The sequence below is a fragment of the Rhinatrema bivittatum genome, chromosome 4 (assembly GCF_901001135.1).
Source record: "Rhinatrema bivittatum chromosome 4, aRhiBiv1.1, whole genome shotgun sequence".
Taxonomy (NCBI): Eukaryota; Metazoa; Chordata; class Amphibia; order Gymnophiona; family Rhinatrematidae; genus Rhinatrema; species Rhinatrema bivittatum.
In genome coordinates this window covers 140,286,341-140,308,037 of record NC_042618.1, presented here as the reverse complement: position 1 = coordinate 140,308,037, position 21,697 = coordinate 140,286,341, and the positions used below count along the sequence as shown (strand labels likewise).

Below are 21,697 nucleotides of genomic sequence, written 5' to 3'. Positions count from 1 at the left end.
AAATTACAGTTCAAAGGCCACTTACCTCAACAGTCTCACAACAATCAAATATATGCAGTTTTAACTTAGGCTGGCTTCCTTCCTTCTCTCTGGGGCTTCTTCAGCCTTCTGGGCTCTGCCGCCTTATCCAAGGCTGCAGGGATCCTCCCTGGCCAGAATCCCTTGCTGGGTTGGGTCTTAAGAAGGACTGGGTCAGATAGCTGTGGCTGGTCCTTAATGTGTTCTGAGGGAGTTTCTTATATACTCCCTCACAAGGTCCTTCAGCAGAACTGCAAGCACATTTCAGAGCCTCCTAGTATCCTGGGATTCAACTCATCTGGCCCCATGGTCTTGGCCTCTTTCAGTTATGCTAGTTCTTCCCAAACACTCTCCTCTGTAAATGGGGTGGTAGCTACCCCACCCCCATCGGTACTCTTGCCAACCAGCAATGGTCCTTCTTCAAGGTCTTCTCTAGTGAAATCTGAGCTGAAGTATTTGTTTAATATTTGTGCTATGCCTTCATCTTTCTCTACCCATTGCTCCATATCCCTTTTCAATCTTACAATACCATTGCTGGCCTTTCTTCTTTCTCTGATATATCTGAAAAATGTTTTGTCACTTTGCTTTACCTCATTGGAAATCCTCTCTTCCAGTTGAGATTTTGCTAACCTGATTTCTTTCCTTGTCTTTTATAGCTTCTCCAAATATTCTTCCCTGTGCTCCTCTTTGTGAGTTTCTTTCTACTTTTTGAATACTGTTTTTGTTTATTAGGATTTATGTATTGCCTACACACAAGGAACTAGGTGATGTACATTACAAACACTCATAATATAAAATACACACTAAGATAAAAACACACTTCATCAATAAAAATATAAACTGACAAGAATCAACTGGAAATCTGTACATGCACAATTTTTAAGAAGACAAGTAAGCTTGCTGAAATAGGAAGGTTTTAAGCCCCCCCTTTGAATGACTTAAACAGTTTGATTAGCACAAACTTTCTGGCAATGAGTTACAGAAAGTAGAAGCTGCTACAGAAAAAGAGCAATCCCTTTTTTCTACAAGTCTAGCCTGCTTAGTTTAGTCTTTATTTTTCAGCCATCTTCTTGGAAAACCACTCCTGTTTACTTTTTCTTTTATTTCATTTTCTTACAAGAATTTTTGCTGTTATTATAGCACCTCTCAGTTTGGTTCACATCACCCATCTTCTCCCAGCTTTCTATTTCTTTTTCAGGGTATATTCCCATTTTACCAAAGTCTGTATGTTTGAAATCCAAGACCTTGATCATGGTCTTGGATTTTCTTTGTCTTGGCTGTTTTATCAAACCTAGACTTTAACGATATTGTCTTCATTTGTTTGATACCAGGTCCAGTATCACTTCTCCTCTCATAGGTTCCATTACCATTTGCCTAAGCAAAGCCCTTTAAAAGGCATCCACAATTTCTTTACTTCTTGAAGATTCTGCAGAAGGGATACTCCAGTCCATATCCAGCAGATAAAAATCATCAAGCAACATTTCACCTTTCTTTCCCACCTTATGGATGTCTTCAGCCAGATCTCTGTCCAGTTCCTCTGTTTGAATTAGACCACACCAGTGCATTCCCAAGTTCCTGTCTTCAGTTCCTGGTCTTCGTCTGGACTTCAGTTCCTTGGTGTTCTTCTTCGTCTCATCTGCCCTCCTGTGCTCTTCCTTGCTTTCCTGTCCTGCCTATCCATCCCGCTTTCCCTTGGACAGATTCCCAGTTTTGACCTTGGCCTGTCTTCTGGACTCTCCTTGATTGCCACCTGCCACTGACCACTGTATGTTACTGGATCTCCTTGAACTCTGCCTACCTTGACCCGATCCTGTCTTTGAATGTTCCTGCTCACCTCAACCTTATCCATGAATCTTCTGTTCCTCGGAAGAGGTCCCCACCTAAGAGCTGCTAGCCCAGGCCCCAAGGGCTCAACCTAAGGGGAACATGGGCTGGTATAGGTGAAGCTCCAATTGGGCCTCTGCCTCATCCAACTCTGCCAGCTGACAATGGGTTCCTGCAGGGCTCCACTCTGCAATTTGTGTCAACTCCACCTCAGTCCAAGGATCCATGCCCATAACACATATATATCTAAAACCTTCTTTACGCCATGTTTTGAAAACATATTAAAGTTGTCTGTATGGCTTAGCTTTTCCTTTCCCTTTCTGTGAACAGGTAACACTTCTGAAAATGCAGTGATCTTCACCATATGCATAAGCTTCTTCCTTGGATATATCTGTACTGCTTGAAAGCTGTTTCTAGTAAGGTCATTTGTCGCCAAATGGATGATCGCACTGACTATCTGTTTTGTATTACTACCAGCTGAGGATCCTAGAAGGCTTTTAACTATTATATGTCTCTCAAACTGAATTCTAAGTTATCCCAGGACAAGCAGGATGCTAGTCCTCACATATGGGTGACATCAGTAATGGAGCCCTATGTGTACATAGGGCTCCATTACTGATGTCACCCATATGTGAGGACTACATCCTGCTGTCCTGGGATAACACCTATTACAAGGTAAGCAATTTTGCTATATGTGAGGACTACATCCTGCTGTCCTGGGATAACACCTATTACAAGGTAAGCAATTTTGCTTTATTACCTCTGATGATAGAGTCTCCCAACAAGAGTTTTCTGCTTTGATATTTGGTACTAGTTTGTTCAGTTGTGGTGTTGGTGGGGGGGCATCAAATTGTCCCTCCCATGCGAGTAAAAGTATCCGTGTTCTAACCAATACAGGTACTTTTACCTGAAGCTGAAAAAGGGCATTGTGAGGTTGTGGGAAGTAGAGAAAACACAAGGCTTTCCTTTTGAAAGCCCTGTGCATACATTTGTAGAGCACTGGGGGTGGGGGTGGGGGCGAGGGTAATATTCACTCCTGCTACAAAGCAGGTTTGTCTCTATTCCCACAATCGACACATTTTCAAAAGGAAAGTCCATATACATTTTCCCTTTGAAAATGTGCTTGAAGTTCTGAGATTATAATGCAACTGCTGTACTATAAGCCTCTCTGCAATGTTTCAAAATTGCCCTCTATATCGGAAGAAGATAAGGATCATGACAGGATCAGTGGCAGGGCCGCGAGCAGGCTCTTACCCTTCTTCAGGCCAGCCGGCTCGACTTCCGAGGTCATTTTGCCGGCACGGCAGGAACCGTGCCGGGGTTCCCTGCAGTGGTTGGAGGCTGCCATCATGCCGACGTGGCAGGAGCCGTGCCGGGGCTCTCTCCCATGGCCAGTGCCATGCTGCTTCCTCCTGAGCGGCTCGGAGGCTGCCACCCTGCTCCTTATGCGGCTGGAGCCACGTTGCTGCTCTCTATGTGGTCCGGAGGCCATCGTCTCTCTCCTCGCGCATCCGGAACCACTCTGCTGCCCTCATGTGGCCCGGAGGCTGCCGACCTACCTCGGGTCCTCCGTGGGGAGAAGGCCTGCATCCCCAACCTCGCCCGGAGCCTGGAGCTGCCAGTGATCCTCCTTCAGTGGCAGGGAGCCATCCCTGATGCCGGGGCCTGCCTTGAGGCCTAGTTCTTCTTCTCCTGCACTCTGCATCATTGCAGAGTCGCTTTCCAGGGTCCTGCTCTGTGTCCTGCTTCTTCCTAAGGGGCAAAGCCGTGCCTCTCTGCCCTTCTTAAAGGGCCAGTGCAGGTGTGGTTCTTTCCTGACTTCTCCCTGGGTGTTTCCTGCTTCACCCTATAAAAGGGTTCTTCAGTCATTCCAGCTTTGCCTTCGCAAGGAGTAAGTCATCCTTAGGACTCCTTGTCCGATTCTCCTCCTAGGCACTCTGTTCCGTGTGGGATCCCAGATCTTCGTCTGTGTTCCATGTTCCGGTCTCTGCATTTCCTTGTTGTTCCTGATGTCCAGTTGTCCGCCTGTTCCTAATGTCCAGTTGTCCATCCGTTCCTGATGTCTATATGTCCACCTGTTCCTGATGTCCAGATGTCCGCCTGTTCCAGATGTCTTCAGCTCCATCTGACCCATCCCTCGTGGTCCGTGACAAGCCCGGCTGAGCTGGTAGGGCATGTAGTGGCCCAGTGGTCTGCGACCACCCCGGCTGGGGTGTGTAGGGCGCTGGTGGGCTTTTCTATCAGATGGCGCTGAGGAGTCATCTCTTCCCTTGTCAGTCTGCCTTGATGTCCGTAACCCTGAAGTCTGCCTTGCCTTGATGTTCTTGCCTGATGTCTTCCTTCCCTGGACAGGTCCTGTCCTTCGGTGTGGTCCGTGACTAGTCCGGCTGGACTGTGTAGGGTGCCTGAGGGATCTGGCCACCTGCCCGTTCCTGTTCTTGGATTTCCGTGGCTCTGATGCCTTCTTGTGTGGTCCGCAACTCTGCCTGGCTGGGCTGAGTAGGGCACAAGAATGGACATTGTCTGCCTGGAGGTTCCGGACTTTTAACCATTGGTTTTAGTCTTGCCTTGTCATGCCATGCCTTGCCTTGCTTGTCCATACCTTGCCATGCCTTGAGTCTTTGTCTGCCTTGCCATGTCTGATTTCTTCGTCTGCCTTGCCACGCCGATGTCTTCATCTGCCTTATCTCATCTTGTTCCATGTTTACATCTGGTTTTGTCCTCTGTCCAGCCTGCTGCTTCCTGCTGCTCCCTAGAAGCAGTCCAAAAGGGCTTGGAACGGTCGGAGGACCATTCAGAGACCACCATTGTGTTGGTGGTCTCAAGGAAGTTTGCATGTCTGGTCGAGGCTCAGGGTAAGGACGTTTTACCGCAAGGGCACACATCTCGTCCTGTGCTGGGGAGTGCCCCCTGGTGCCCCCTTCCATCCGCAGCGATTCTTCCTATATTTTTGTTTTTAGCATCACTCCCTGTCAGTTTCCTAGCTACTAAAAATATTCCTTTCTCCAATCCTCATTCCCCTTCTCTTCTTGACTTTCATTCCCTTGCAATCTCCCCTTCTTTATTGTTGTTTACATTTTCTAGTGTACCCTTAAAAATGCAGAGGTAACATATCCCAGTCAATTTTTCCAGCCCTAGTAAATGATTAATTGTATTATTTTATTTTTATAAGGTAGTCAAATTATGATTAAGAAAGATATGAATGGTTAGTAACTAACGCCAAATTCATGAAAACTGGTGCTACTGCTCACAGGTTTCAAAGTTATATTTAACCATTTTATGTGTGAATTTTACACTGTTCCTCTCCCAAACAAGTATTTTTACATAGTTTACTGTGCAAATGTCGGGACATATACAATGAATTAAAGGCACAGAGAAGTGAACAAAAGATGATTAAGGGTATAGAACAACTTCTATATGAGAAGAGACTCAAACAACTTGGACTCTCTGGTTTGGGAAAAAAAATGACGTTAGGAAATATCTTAGAAGTGCATGTTCTCCTTGGACAAGCAAGATAAGCAGTTACACATGTATGGTGATGTCACTACACTCATCAACCAGCACAGAGGGTGATCAGCTATTTTAGCTGGAATAGTCTAGAATGTTTTGCACACATGCAATAGCCCTGCACCCAGCAGTCTTCAGATATGCGCCCTCAGTCTTTTTTCTTCTGCTCTATAGAGAACAAGTGATCAGCATAGCTTCTCATTCTGTTGGTTCCCTCAGGTTCTATTTATTTCTTCCTCTTACTAAAAAAAAAATAGGAAAAGAAAATACCATCTTTAAAGTTTTTCATCCTTTTAGAAGCCCTCTTGTTAACCATGTCAGATTATAAAGACCTCTGGTTTTAAGAGATGCTTAACCTGCAGTGGTAAAATATCTCTTATGAATGCACTTGCAGATTACATAAAATGCTTGAGATTAAACCATGATTATACTACAGTAATTGTCCTCTTGTTCCCTTATGTCTCACAAGTTAAAATAGCATAGGCAGAGATTACAGGATTTATTAAAGACTATCACAAATCCTGTTTTTTTGTCCCCAGAGGCCAAAGGCTCGAATAAGGGAAAACAGAATTTACAAAGGAAGATAATCACTCTCATCCCTCAGCTTCAAAGAAAACCAAGGACAGAGTGAAAGATGAGAACACTGCTCAAAGGGCACCACATCCTAAATTGCCTCATCCCAAAAGCACTTTGGCCCAGTCAGCTGCTGTTCAAAATGAAGCCCACAGTTTCCCACCTCCTAAGAAACTCCAGCTAAAACAGCCACCAAGACTTTGTGAAATCCCAGAACTTCCCTTCTCTCTGCAGCTCAATCTTCCTTTCAAAACTTACTGCAGGGAACATGCTCAGAGCCTTACCTCATCAGCATGTCCCATTCATTTAGTTTTAGTGCCAGGGGATTTTTTATCAGCAGCCAGCCTTCCCATTCCAATTCTAACCCCTGTGGAAGCAGAGGTTGCCCCACAACATCTAGGGAATTTCCGACATCAGCATCCACAGGTCTCACTCCAGATCTGCTACAGCTGTACTCATTGTCAATGGAGCCTCTTGGGTCAACATCAAGGAGGAGAAAGTAGGTTTCAACAATGATGAATACACATTCTCCACAGTCAGAGCAATGGCAACTTTAGGGCAATATTTTGCCAGTACCGATACAGCATTTGCTGTTGCCTGTAACCTCTTTCCCTCCTTCTTTATTTCTGAGTCAGCAATAATTTGATTCCCCAGTGCAGCAGTAGCAGCATCACTTGATATAGCTAACCTGCTCAAAACAATTAAAGATATTGTGACAAGTCATTTGCAGGTACTGTGCCAAGATCCCCTGAAGGGCAGAGACTGCCTACTGAATTAGCCAGTGAATCTCATCCCAGAACTACCTCCTTGGGTACAAAATCCTACTGAGCTTGGAGAATTGGAGTTCGATTATCAGGCTTGGATCCTCCATGGAAAACAGGATCTAACTCTAATTCTGATGAGTCAGATCATGAGTTTGGGTCTCCTGGTCTTTCATCTGACAATTTACCTTCCATTAAAAGGAATTCCCAACAGTTGTTGGACCAATTTTAGAACATAAGAAATTGCCATGCTGGGTCAGACCAAGGGTCCATCAAGCCCAGCATCCTGTTTCCAAAAGACGCCAAAACAGGCCACATATCTTAGAGGATATTTCATTCCACCATGTTGTTGTCCAGGATTTTACCCTACCATCTTCTCATGGTCTACTGTTTGCACACTGTACAAGACAGAGTTAAGGACAAATTTGGACCTTCTTCCAAATCTAAAGCTACTGGCATTATAACTTCCATTTCAAATGGCATGGATTATAGCAAACATCTCGTCAGGACAGCGTTTGACAATTTTGACACTGTCTCCACAGGCTCTACTATAGCTATTGGAACATGCAGAATGACCTGGCTTAAAGCCTCAGGCCTAAGAGAAGATATTCTTTTTTTTTTTAATCTATTTATTGAATGTTTCAAAATATACAGAACAAAAAAGTTCAGAAATAATGACATTATAGTAGAGGTCTTACATACAAAAATTTAGGATTTATAATAAAGGAAATAAACAATCCCCATTCTATATATGTCTAATAATACAGGTAATTGGGGGGGGGGGGGGGGGGGGAATGTCCTATAAGCAGATAAAGCAGGAAATATATGTATATAAATTATACAACATATGCTTCGGAATAACTAGTGTCTTTTTTCCATTATACCAACTTCCCCCTAAAGGTTAATTAGAGCGGGAGTCGAGAAACAACCGTAATTGTTCAGGCTCTCTAAATATATATCTAGAATTTCTAAATATTACAGTACAATAACATGGAAATCGTAATGTATACTTAACTCCCTTCGCCTGAGTTTCTTCCCTCATTTCTAAGAATTGTTTCCTTTTGATTTGAGTAGCCTTTGTGATATCTGGGAAGATTTTTATTAGATAACGTTCTTTGGACCTACGATTCAAAGAACGTGCATGGCGTAAACAACCATCTGCTACTCTCAAAGCCACTTACATCAACGCTGCACATACCTACCGACTAGCCATCACCCAAGCCAAACGGGACTACTACTCCAAAAAAGTCCATGCCTATAAATTCAATGCAAACGCACTTTTCACTTTTGTCACTGACCTCACTAACCCCGCTACCACCCCTCTTCACGAGGACAATTCGAGTAACAGATGCCAGGAACTAGCAACGTTCTTCAAGAACAAAATTGACAACATCCTCACTCGCCTGCCCACCAACCCCTCCCCTGTATTGCCGCCATGCATTGACAACAAGAGCAAACTCAGAAACTTTGACCCCATAACAAATGCTGAAATTGAAACTATTCTAAACAAAATGAAACCTGCATCCCACTTCCTAGACACTATTCCCTCAAAAACTCTCCTCGCTATCCCATCCACCATTGCAAAATTCATTGCTGAACTCATCAACTGCTCCATCACACATGGTAGCATCCCAGACCCACTCAAACTTGCTGTATTAAGACCCCTCCTTAAAAAACCAAACCTTGACCCGTTAGACCTAGCTAACTATAGACCCATTTCCAACCTGCCTTTCATTTCAAAAATTTTGGAAAGAGTCATTAACAAACAACTCTCCAAGTTCCTAGAAGACTACAACATCCTCCACCCCTCACAATTTGGATTCCGGAAAGCACGCAATACAGAAACCCTACTACTATCAATGACAGATACCATCCTCAAAGGTATGGACCATGGAACCTCATACTTGCTCGCCCTCCTAGATATCTCGGCAGCGTTCAACACTGTCAATCATCAAATCCTAATGACCCGCCTGGCTGAAATAGGTATTGCTGACACCGCACTTTCATGGTTCTCCTCCTATCTTAACCATAGAGAATACGTAGTAAAAATTGACAGACACCAATCCTCACACATCCCTATCACACAAGGTGTCCCCCAAGGTTCATCTTTATCATCAACCCTTTTCAATATATACCTCCTACCCTCTCTGCCAATTACTATCTGACTTAGGCCTCAAATTTTTCCTTTACGCAGACGATGTGCAGATTCTTATCCCAATCCAAAAATCCATTGAGGAATCCATGCACTTCTGGGAATCTTGCCTCTCTTCAATAACGTCAATGCTATCCAACCTACACCTAGCTCTAAACGCTGCAAAAACAGAACTACTCATCATTTCCACCCATCTTGACTGCTCTCCCCACGACTCACCTCAGAACACTACTGCTCCTCAAGACAAATTACAGGCTGTAAGAGACTTGGGCGTCCTTATCGACCATCAACTAAACTTTAAACCTTACATCAAATCCCTCAGAAAGGGAGGCTTCTACAAATTAAATATCCTCAGAAAACTCAAACCTCTGCTCCACACCAACGATTTCTGAACTTGAATCCAGACCACTATGCTGTCAAAACTGGACTATTGTAACGCCCTCCTACTCGGCCTCCCTGTTACCACTATCAAGCCACTCCAGATCCTCCAAAATTCCTCCAAAATTCCATGGCCAGAATCATAACAAACACCCGCAAAACACAACACATCACTCCAATTTTAAAAGACCTGCACTGGCTGCCTATCTCCTTCCGTTCACAATACAAAACACTCACCATTCTTCACTGCTCATTATACCAACTCAATCACACCTGGATGGAAGAAATGCCTCACTTCCGCACTTCCAACCGCCCCATAAGAAGTAGGGATGTGAATCGTTTTTGACGATTTAAAACAATCGTCAGATATATTTTAAATCATCAAAAATCGTTAAGAGTCACGATACAATATAAATTCCCCTGATTTATCGTGAAAAATCATAAATCAGGGGAGGGGGAGGGCGGGGAAAACCGGCACACCAAAAAAAACCCTAAACCCACCCCGACCCTATAAAACGAATCCTTTACCTTCCCCCACCCTCCCGAACCCCCCCCCCCCCGAAAACTTTTTACGAGTACCTGGTGGTCCAGTGGGGGCGCGGGGACCGATCTCCCGCTCTTGGTCCATCGGCGCCATTTTGGCTGCCACTCAAAAATGGCGCCGATGGCCCGATAAAAAAACCCCCCACCCAACCCTTTAAAAATGACCCCTTAGCTTCCCCCACCCTCCCGAGCCCCCCAAAACATTTTAAATTTACATGGTGGTCTAGTGGTGGTCCCGGGAGCGATCTCCCGTTCTCGGGCCGTCGGCTGCCACTCATAAAGATGGCGCCGATGGCCCTTTGCCCTTACCATATGACAGGGTATCCATGCCATTGGCCGGCCCCTGTCACATGGTAGGAGCACTGGCTTGCCGGCGCCATCTTAGGAAAGTTAAGGATCCTTATATTATTTCTTCTTATTAGATTTTCAAGATTTTCCATCTTCAACATTTGAATATTCTTTGACTTTATCAAATTTACTTGAATTTTTTCAACTTCAACTATTTTCTTTTCCATTACTCCCACAGAAGATTCAGTTTTCTCAATTCTTCCTTCAAAAAGTTGGTTCTTGGTAATACTCTCTTTTACCATCATTTTAAGGATACTATTGCTTTTTCCATAGAAGAAATAGCCTTCAGAATTTCTTCCAAAGTCGAATTAGAAGACATAGATTTAGAGACACCACAAATCACGTGTATTTCTCCCTCTCCTCCCTCTTCCTTCAGGGGATCAGCTCCCATGATAGCTCGCTGCAGTGCTTCAATGGGTAGGCCTCTGGAGCCCATTGTTCCAGGGCTCACTGAGGGTAGTGCATAACATTCACTCCCTCTCTGAGATCCTACCTCTAGCGAAGCTGATGATTTCCTTTCCAGCAGAGCAGATGTAATCGGATCAAATTCTCTCCCCTCAAACGGGGGAGCTGGAATAATTGGTGTGCCGGGGCTCAATGATGCTTCTATGGACAGGGGGCTCAGCGTCTGCTCATCACTGACTCCTCCAGCAGCCTCTCCCTCCGGCATCGACAACGCTAGCCCGGAAAAAGCTTCCTCAATCCGGGGTTGTCGCGATAACGAAACTGGAGTTGAGGTAATATCTTTAAGCTTTGCTTTACGTTTCATGTGCGACATTATTCCACGTAGAAATAGAAAAATTCAGGCAATATCCAGCAAAGCAAGTAATTCACCTCAGGAGCTCAGTGTTTACCGACCTTCCTTGGCAGCCATTTTGTCCCTCAGAGAAGATGTTCTTGAGAGGTTTGCTCATATGTGCTGCCTAGGTGGCAACTTGTTTGGCATTAAAGTTAATCACTTTTATATCCAAATGTAGTAGCTTTAGCACTAATAGCATGAATGTTGACAGCGCCATAGTTTCTTCCTTTGGCTGTTCTTGGGAGTGTCAAGAGTATGATGGCTAAGAAGCAGGTCAGTAGGAATTTGTGGGCAAATAAGCAAGATTTATTTGGTGGAGTGCAAACAAGGGGATATCACCCTTCTCCTGAACAGTTCCAGAGTCACTTGACTACCTGCTGCATCTTTAAAAGCTGGGTTAAAGACTAATTCAGAGTGCATTTGAGTGAGTTGTCAGCCTACCAAGATCAGAATGCAGGAAAGCTGATCTCAAACAATCCCTTAATTACTCGCTTCATGAAGGGATTGCTTCATTTGAAGCCTCCCTTGAATCCATCAATTATATCATGGGTCCTCAATGTAGTACTCACTGTTATGGAGGATCTCTTTGAACCAATAGATGGGTGCTCCATGAAATACCTTACCCTAAAGATGGCATTCCTTATTGCTATCGCCTGTGCAGGTAGTGTAGGTGAGTTCTAAGTGCTAGTCACCGATCCTTCTCACACTAAATATTTCCTAGGCACACATTCTAAGTTTTTGCTTTCACTTGAGTCAAGTGATCACTCTACCCACCTTTTCTCCTCCACAAAACTCCAATCAGGCAGAGATAACTCTTTGTACACAAGACTTCTACCTGGATAAACGGAAGGGTGTTAGACTCTCTACTCAATCCTGTCTCTCATAATCTAAATAGATCAGGGAGACCAGTGAATAACAGAACAATTGCAAATTGGATCTCTGTATGTATAGTTATATATTATAACAAAGTGGGTCTCTCTCTGGAGAATGAGGTATATGCACACAATGTCAGTGCAATGGTTGCTTCCTCAGCTTTTGTGGGATCTGCTACCACATATGAGATCTATAAGGCACAAACATGGAGTTCAGGCCACATATTTGCATCTAATTTGACTCTCGCAGGACAGTACGTTTGGTCAGTCAGAAATATTTTTAAATGTTAGGTGATGGATCTCCTCCTGCAATCATCCGAGTCATGGGTTGTTTTGTGCATAGAGAAGTACACCATCCTATACTTGGGAGTCCACTGTATATAACAGTGTTGCTTACCTGCAACTGGTAACAGTCACATATCCTTTCACCTCATAGAGTTGTCACCTCTTTTCTTTCAATTAACTTATTTATAGTCTAAGGGTGTTTAGCGAAGGTCTGCTGTATGTGTGCAAAACATTTTAGACTATTCCAATCACTAGCTGATCACCCTCCTTACTGGTGATGTCACCATATATATGTGACTTTGAATCCTGCTGTCCACAGAAAACACCATTTACAGATAAGCAACTCTATTATATCAAGAAAAGATTGCAAAAATTAAATGAGGAACTAAATTATTCACTATCGGGCAGATTTTCAAAGCCCTGCTCGCGTAAATCCGCCCGGATTTACGCGAGCAGGGCCTTGCGCGCCGGCGCGCCTATTTTCCATAGGCCGCCGGCGCGCGCAGAACCCCGGGACTCGCGTGAGTCCCGGGGTTTCTGAAAAGGGGCGTGTCGGGGCGTGTCGGGGGTGTTGCCGAGTGGCCGCGTTTGGGGGCGTGGCACAGCATTTGGGGGGTGGGCCCAGGGCGTGGCGCCGGCCCAGGGGGCGTTCCGGGGGCGTGACCGCGCCCTCCGGAACCGCCCCCGGGTCGGGTCTCGGCGCGCCAGCAGCCTGCTGGCGCGCGTGGATTTACGGCTCCCTCCGGGAGGCGTAAATCCATGGATAAAGGTAGGGGGGGTTTAGATAGGGCTGGGGGGGTGGGTTAGGTAGAGGAAGGGAGGGGAAGGTGAGGGGAGGGCGAAAGAGAGTTCCCTCCGAGGCCGCTCCGATTTCGGAGCGGCCTCGGAGGGAACGGAGGCAGGCTGCGCGGCTCGGCGCACGCCGGCTGCCCAAAATCGGCAGCCTTGCGCGCGCCGATCCAAGATTTTAGAAGATACGCGCGGCTACGCGCGTATCTTATAAAATCCAGCGTACTTTTGTTTGCGCCTGCTGCGCAAACAAAAGTACGCGATCGCGCAGTTTTTCAAAATCTACCCCTATGTGGGCAATTGTCATAAGCCATTTATTTATGTAAATTGGCTGTTTAAAAATTGTCCACCTCTTACCAGGTAAAGATATGCATGGGGATCAACAATACCCATATTTATGCCCAGGCAGGCATGGGGGCATGGTTTGGTTGGAGGAGGAAAATGATGCATGTAGATTAGATTTTCAAATCTATACATGTTGGTTTGAAGGGAAAAAGTATCCCAAACAGAAGCAAGTGTACATCTCTACGGGTGCTTTTTTTTGGAGCAATTTTCAAAAGAATGCTCCTATTTTCACTTCGAGAATAATTGCAGAGTCCTTCAATAATAGTGCACATAGACTTTGCATATATGTGGATAATTTTAAAAATTGCCCCATTTGGGTCATAATGCTAGGGGGGTCACCCAGTGAAATTATCAGGCAGCAAATTTAAAACATACAAAAAGTGCTTCTTTACATAACATTGCCACTGTGTTGTTTGAGAGATTAGACAAATATATATAAGAAAGATAAACCATAGGCTATTTAATATATTAGTCAGGAGTGTCACTCCAAATTAAATGCATCCATCATTCTTGACTACTGGAAAACTATAGTAGGGAATGGATCATTCTCAATATTCCTAGTTTCTTATATATTTCTATCAAATTTCCAATGTATATTACTCTTGGAGACAGGATGCTGAGCAAGATGACCAGTTTGCCAACATATTGAATACAATTTAGTGAAGTTCCGTGGTGAAGAGTGAGATTTGCAAATTCTTTTTCTGCAGGAACTTTTTTCCTACTCTTCTTGACCTTAGTAAAAAAAAAAAAAACCAACTCATGACAGGGCAAAGAAAGACCAATCTTCTGACCCTACTTCTGAGGGAATATTCAGTATCTTGGGGAGAAAATTGGGGGAAGAGGGTACTAGCTTGTCCTACCGCAGCCTGCTTCAGTGTCCTTCAGTGATACTGCCACTTCATATATTTTGTAGTAATAATTTATTCATGAAATTCACTACAGACGTCAATGGCAAATTCATACTTTCTGTAATAATAATAGGGATGTGCAGAAAGAAAAAAATTGTTTTGATTCTTATTGTTTCGCCAGGACCCAAATTCGTTACATTCGTTTTCTGGTGAAAAGTCCAGATTCATTTGATTCATTTTCCATTAAAGTCAATGGGGGAAGTATTTGCAGGCTATTTTTAGCTGCAGAATTGGGGTTTTATTATCAATTCTGATGAAACTTCTGGGGAGCAATCAACAGAATGAGAAAAGAGCTCCAAGGTACGTAGACTGTGGCAAAGTGGCACCTCTGTGGCATGAATAGCCCAAGGCACTGAAAAGGGGCAAAGGGGTACCAGGAGTGGCAAGAGTGCTTTAACAGAGGTGCAAAGCAGCAGTGAGAGTGTCAAAAACACACCACAGCTTCAAAAGAGAGCACCGATAGATGCATGAACCCTCGAAGGCAGCACGACAGGCAAAGTGGCAAGACAAGTGGCATCAACATCCTACAGTACAATGAAGGGGGAACATAGCAAGCAGAAAGACTAGCACCAACACACTGAGGAACCATGATGGTGGCAAGAACACTACAAGGAGTTGAGTGAGTCATCTGGTGTATGGGAGCAAGGCAGAGTGGCAGAAAGTTGATAGGGGCAAGACAGGCTGGCAGAGCGGAGGTAGTCTGCTCCCTGTGGTTTTCATAGGGGCAAAACAGGCTGGTAGAGCGGAGGTAGTCAGGTCGCTGTGATTTTGATAGGGGAAAGACAAGGATGCAAGACAAGACGGGGCTCAGCATGCGACACTACTGTCAACCGGGGCGTACTGTCCACCCGACCCGTTTTGAAACATGGACCAAGGAGTCTAACACGCGTGCTAGGACCTGAAACATGATGAGCTATGCCTGGGTAGGGTGGAGCATTACTTCTGTGTACAGGGCCAGTGCAAGGGTATTAGGCATCCTAGGCAAACCTTACAGCCTGGCGCCCTACCCTCACCACCCGATACACAATTTTAAATTAGGCATTTAACACATATTTTACATGAAAAGTGACATTCTGAGGTAAAATTAATATATACGTTATTGTGATAATTTCATGCACTGTTGTGATGCCAACAAGAATGCTTTGCATCTTGGAATGCATATGGCATCATACCTATTGTGATATATTTCAGCTGGGTCCTCCCGTATCAACACAGTACTATCTGCCAACACTCAAAGAATAACAACCCTACCTATGAAAAAGAATACCACAAATATTACACCAGAATCTAAAATATCAATACACCTCCTATCAGGAAAACAGAACAGGCCAAGCTAAAAGTACTACAGATCCCTACAGAGAAACCACATATTAAAAGAATGCTTCATCTCAGTCTTTGCATGCAGAACACAAACCCTCACCAAATACAGAATAAAGCCACATAAAGTATAAATAGAAATGTGCAGACAAAAACTGAACTGTAAAACGCATCACGCCAGACTCTATACAGTGCACAATGGAAAAACAAAAATTTCACCATTCCTCATGAAACAATCAATAAAATTTTCGACGTTAAATAGTTAAATTGTATATATTATATTATATTATATTATATTTATCTATTACTATGTTAAATTGTCACCCGGTTATATTGTTTCATCTGTTCTATGGTTCTATGTAAAGCCCCTCTCTCTGTTGGGCAGTTCATCGTTTTATGTAAACCGGAGTGATTTGTAATTCTCACAAGAACTTTGGTATATAAAAATTAAAAAATAAATAAATAAAATAAATAAAAATCAAGATATATAAATCATTAATCATAATAGTAAAATCATACTAATAAAATAATTTCAAAACAACTGTTAAATAGAATATCTAATAATTAAAGACTCATGCAGATTTTGAAAGCTTTACCAAACACCAATAAAATATTTCAAAAAGCAGACACATCACATACTATCCAATAATTAAAATGGTTGTCAATCAAGAAAAATGAACTTAAAAAGCCACCGTTAAGAACATAAGAACATAAGAATATGCCATACTGGGAAAGACCAAGGGTCCATCAAGCCCAGCATCCTGTTTCCAACAGTGGCCAATCCAGGCCATAAGAACCTGGCAAGTACCCAAAAACTAAGTCTAGTCCATGTTACCGTTGCTAATAATAGCAGTGGTTATTATATAAGTCAACTTAATTAATAGCAGATAATGGACTTCTCGTCCAAGAACTTATCCAATCCTTTTTTAAACACAGCTATACTAACTGCACTAACCACATCCTCTGGCAACAAATTCCAGAGTTTAATTGTGCGTTGAGTGAAAAAGAACTTTCTCCGATTAGTTTTAAATGTGCCACATGCTAACTTCATGGAGTGCCCCCTAGTCTTTCTATTATCCGAAAGAGTAAAAAAACGATTCTCGTCTACCCGTTCTAGACCTCTCATGATTTTAAACATCTCTATCATAACCCCCCTCAGCCATCTCTTCTCCAAGCTGAAAAGTTCTAACCTGTTTAGTCTTTCCTCATAGGGGAGCTGTTCCATTCCCTTTATCATTTTGGTAGCCCTTCTCTGTACCTTCGCCATCGCAATTATATCTTTTTTGAGATGTGGCGACCAGAATTGTACACAATATTCAAGGTGCGGTCTCACCATGAAGCGATACAGAGGCATTATGACATTTTGGGGTAGATTTTAAAAGAAGCGCGATCAGCCTACTTTTGCTTGCGCATCAGACTCAAGCAAAAGTACGCTGGATTTTAGTAGATACGCGCGGAGCCGCGCGTATCCACTAAAATCCTGGATCGGCGCGCGCAAGGCTATCGATTTTGTATAGCCTGCGCGCGCCGAGCCGCGCTGCCTCCCCCCGTTCCCTCCAAGGCCGCTCCGAAATCGGAGCGGCCTTGGAGGGAACTTTCCTTTGCCCTCCCCTCACCTTCCCCTCCCTTCCCCTACCTAACCCACCCGCCCGGCCCTGTCTACACCCCCCGCTTACCTTTGTCGGGGGATTTACGCCTCCCGGAGGGAGACGTAAATCCCCGCGCGCCAGCGGGCCTGCTGCGCGCCGGGCCGCGACCTGGGGGCGGGTACGGAGGGCGCGGCCACGCCCCCGGGCCGTAGCCACGCCCCGTACCCGCCCCCAAAACGCTGCCGACACGCCCCCGGAACGCCGCGACGACCGGGCCCGCCCCCCGACACGCCCCCCTCCGAGAACCCCGGGACTTACGCGAGTCCCGGGGCTCTGCGCGCGCCGGGAGGCCTATGTAAAATAGGCTTCCCGGCGCGCAGGGCCCTGCTCGCCTAAATCCGCCCGGTTTTGGGCGGATTTAGGCGAGCAGGGCTCTGAAAATCTACCCCTTTCCGTTTTATTCACCATTCCCTTTCTAATAATTCCCAACCTTCTGTTTGCTTTTTTGAATGTCGCAGCACACTGAATTGACAATTTCAATGTGTTATCCACTATGACGCCTAGATCTCTTTCTTGGGTAGTAGCACCTAATATGGAACCTAACATTGTGTAACTATAGCATGGGTTATTTTTCCCTATATGCATCACCTTGCACTTGTCCACATTAAATTTCATCTGCCATTTAGATGCCCAGTTTTCCAGCCTCACAAGGTCTTCCTGCAATTTATCACAATCTGCTTGTGATTTAACTACTCTGAACAATTTTGTATCATCTGCAAATTTGATTACCTCACTCGTCATATTTTTTTCCAGATCATTTATAAATATATTGAAAAGTAAGGGTCCCAGTACAGATCCCTGAGGCACTCCACTGCCCACTCCCGTCCACTGAGAAAATTGTCCATTTAATCCTACTCTCTGTTTCCTATCTTTTAGCCAGTTTGTAATCCATGAAAGGACATCGCCACCTCTCCCATGACTTTTTACTTTTCCTAGAAGACTCTCATGAGGAATTTTGTCAAATGCCTTCTGAAAATCCAAGTACACTACATCTACCGGTTCACCTTTATCCACATGTTTATTAACCCCTTCAAAAAGGTGAAGCAGATTTGTGAGAAGGGCAACCAAAATGATAAAGGGGATGAAACAGCTCCCCTATGAGGAAAGGCTGAAGAGGTTAGGGCTTTTCAGCTTGGAGAAGAGACGGCTGATGGGGGATATAATAGAGGTCTTTAAGATCATGAGAGGTCTTGAACGAGTAGATGTGACTTGGTTATTTACACTTTCGAATAATAGAAGGACTAGGGGGGCATTCCATGAAGTTAGCAAGTAGCACATTTAAGACTAATCGGAGAAAATTCTTTTTCACTCAACGCACAATAAAGCTCTGGAATTTGTTGCCAGAGGATGTGGTTAGTGCAGTTAGTGTAGCTGGGTTCAAAAAAGGTTTGGATAAGTTTTTGGAAGAGAAGTCCATTAACTGCTATTAAACAAGTTTACTTAGGGAATAGCCACTGCTATTAATTGCATCAGTAGCATGGGATCTTCTTGGTGTTTGGGTAATTGCCAGGTTCTTGTGGCCTGGTTTGGCCTCTGTTGGAAACAGGATGCTGGGCTTGATGGACCCTTGGTCTGACCCAGCATGGCAATTTCTTATGTTCTTATGTGAGGCAAGACTTGCCTTGGGTAAAGCCATGCTGACTTTGTTCCATTAAACCATGTCTTCCTATATGTTCTGTGATTTTGATGTTTAGAACATTTTCCACTATTTTTCCTGGCACTGAAGTCAGGCTAACCGGTCTGTAATTTCCCGGATCTCCCCTGGAGCCCTTTTTAAATATGGGAGTTACATTTGCTATCCTCCAGTCTTCAGGTACAATGTATGATTTTAATGAAAGGTTACAAATTTTTACTAATAGGTCTGAAATTTCATTTTTTAGTTCCTTCAGAACTCTGGGGTGTATGCCATCCGGTCCAGGTGATTTACTACTCTTCAGTTTATCAATCAGGTCTACCATATCTTCTAGGTTCACCGTGATTTGGTTCAGTCCATCTGAATCATTACCCATAAAAACCTTCTCCAGTATGGGTACCACCCCAACATCCTCTTCAATAAACACTGGAGAAAAGAAATCATTCAATCGTTCCGCGATGGCCTTATCTTCTCTAAGTGCCCCTTTAACCCCTCGATCATCTAACGGTCCAACTGACTCCCTCACAGGCTTTCTGCTACGGATATATTTTAAAAAAATTTTTACTCTAAGTTTTTGCCTCTATGGCCAACTTCTTTTCAAATTCCCTCTTAGCCTGTCTTATCAATGTCTTACATTTAACTTGCCAACATTTATGCATTATCCTATTTTCTTCTGTTGGATCTTTCTTCCAATTTTTGAATGAAGATCTTTTGGCTAAAATAGCTTCTTTCACCTCCCTTTTTAACCATGCCGGTAATCATTTTGCCTGCTTTCCACCTTTCTTATTGTGTGGAATACATCTGGATTGTGCTGCTAGGATGGTATTTTTTAACAATGACCATGCCTCTTGCACACTTTTTATTTTTGTAGCTGCTCCTTTCAGTTTTTTTCTAAAAAATTTTCTCATTTTATCAAAGTTTCCCCTTTGAATGTTTAGCACGAGAGCCGTGGATTTGCTTACTAGAGGTGTGCAGACCAAAAGTTTATGTTCATAAGTCCATAAGTCGAAAAGGGGGGTCAATTTCGGTCAATATGGACATATGGAGAATTCCATAAGTTGAGTCTATGTCCATACGTGCAAATAAAAATTTAAACCCCTCACCCTCCTTAATCCCCCCCCAAGACTTACCAAAACTCCCTGGTGGTCCAGCGGGGAGTCAGGACGCCATTTCTGAACTCCTTTGCGAGGAGCACGTGACGTCGGCGTCACGTCGGAGTGACGCGGCGTCACGTGATTCCCCGCGGTTTCGCTCCGGGACCCTCGTTGGACCCAAAAGGAACTTTTGGCCAGCTTGGGGGGGCCTCCTGATTTTGAAAGTTTATGACAGACTTTTAATTTCATAGCAAAAAATATAAAAAACAAAAAATATACTTTTTAAATTAATAAATATAATTTTTACAGTGATGGTGAATGATTAGAAGACCGGTTGGGTTTTGGGTTAAAATCACAACGTCTGGCTAGATGACACCATCACTTAGGCTATAATTTAAATTTAATTCAGTTGCCCTTGCTTTTTACAGACTTTAATTACCCCAATATTGACTGGGTAAAGGTATCAGCGGGACATGCTACAGAGACAAAGTTCCTGGATGGAATAAATGATAGCTTTATGGAGCAGTTGGTTCAGGAACTGATGAGAGAGGGAGCAATTTTAGACCTAATTCTCAGTGGAGCACAGGATTTGGTGAGAGAGGTAACGGTGGTGGGGCCACTTGGCAATAGTGATCATAATATGATCAAATTTGAATTAATGACTGGAAGGGGGACAGTAAGCAATAGGGGTGTGCATTCGTTTTGAACTTAAATGTAAAACGCAACTTATTTTTTTTTTTAACTTAAAAAAGTGATGAAGCGAAAACGATCAGATTTCCAACTTATTCAACATAGCTATGTTGAATACGTTGGAAATCGCGATTGTTGATCCTAAATAAAAATTTAAACCCCTCACCCTCCTTAATCCCCCCCCAAGACTTACCAAAACTCCCTGGTGGTCCAGCGGGGAGTCAGGATGCCATTTGGGGGGTCAGGAGGCCCCCCCAAGCTGGCCAAAAGTTCCTTTTGGGTCCAACGAGGGTCCCGGAGCGAACGCGCGGGGAATCACGTGACGCCGTGTCACTCCGACGTGACGCCGACGTCACGTGCTCCTCGCAAAGGAGTTCAGAAATGGCGTCCTGACTCCCCGCTGGACCACCAGGGAGTTTTGGTAACAGGCTCAATCACACACATGCCCTCTCTCACAGCCACAAGCCAGCCAAAAACATGCTCCATCTCTCTCAATCACACAATGCTCTCGCTCTCTCTTACACACAGGCTTTCAATCACACACATGTTCTATCTATAGCACACACATGCCCTCTCTCAAAGCCACAAGCCAGCCAAAAACATGCTCCATCTCTCTCGCACACACACATTGACACACACAAGCACCCTCCCTGACTCACATATACAATACACACATACAGAAGCAACATTCCTTTCTCACATACACACCACATACACATACACAGAAGCACCATTCCTTTCTCACATACACAGATACCAGGTATTGCAATGTATCATCTCCTTACGTTAAAAGATCGCTTTTATGCAGGAGGGCTGGGGGGGGGGGGGGCGCTATTCACGGAGCGGGTTGAGATCGGCAGGGGCTGCGGGGCATTGTCGAGGGCCGAGGAGAAAACCTGGGGGATGGAAAGGGATGAGCCGGGGGGGGGGGGGGGGGGGGGGGGGGACATGTGCGTATGCCGGAGAAAATAATTACGTGCTCACGCCAGGCTACCGAGCGGGACCCGGGAATGGGCAGGGTACGCGTGAGGTAAGAATGAAACTCCGGCACAGGTGGCGCACCCTACCGTGCATGCCCGAACGTGCTCGCATCCGCTCATTGACCCGTGGGGCAGCGACTGGCAGTGGCCATCTTCTTTTCTTCAGCCCGCTGGCCTGGTCTTGGTGGCTGGCTGCGCCAGTCTTCTTTTCTGCTGCCCGCCGGCCTGGTCT

At 44.5% G+C, this 21,697-nt stretch overlaps 1 protein-coding gene across 1 annotated transcript in view; it reads left to right on the top strand.

Annotated features, from left to right (window-relative positions):
• Positions 1-21,697, top strand: part of TTC6 (tetratricopeptide repeat domain 6) — an 832,741-nt gene that overhangs the window by 649,788 nt on the left and 161,256 nt on the right. The window lies entirely within an intron of this gene.